Raw genomic sequence first — 382 nt, 5'->3', positions numbered from 1 at the left:
AGGACTTGTCACAAAGGCATTGGTCTGGCAGCTGGTGTGGTGCTTTGTGATCCCCAGGGCCCTGTGGGCAGCAGACTCGGTCCCTCTCCTGCTTCTGTCAAGGATTAAGGAAGTAGACATTTTTTCCCACTGGAAATGGGCTGCCCCTCGTGATGTTGTAGTAGCCTCCGTAGATAATCATTTTTCCACACCATCAGAGCCTTGTTTGCTTTGATGTACCTTTGGCATCACATTGGGAGAGTGTTGTCTAAAGCGGTGAGTCTTGTGATTGCAAAGCTCATGACCTTTTTGAGAGAGAGCTTGTCATTTTATAGTAGGAATAAATGCATTCTGCACAGTCCAATGGCATTGTGAAATAATTAATGAATCTTACTCTTTTTTT

This window comes from Meleagris gallopavo, chromosome 1 (assembly GCF_000146605.3).
Source record: "Meleagris gallopavo isolate NT-WF06-2002-E0010 breed Aviagen turkey brand Nicholas breeding stock chromosome 1, Turkey_5.1, whole genome shotgun sequence".
Lineage (NCBI taxonomy): Eukaryota > Metazoa > Chordata > Aves > Galliformes > Phasianidae > Meleagris > Meleagris gallopavo.
Note: the sequence above shows the minus strand (reverse complement) of the source record.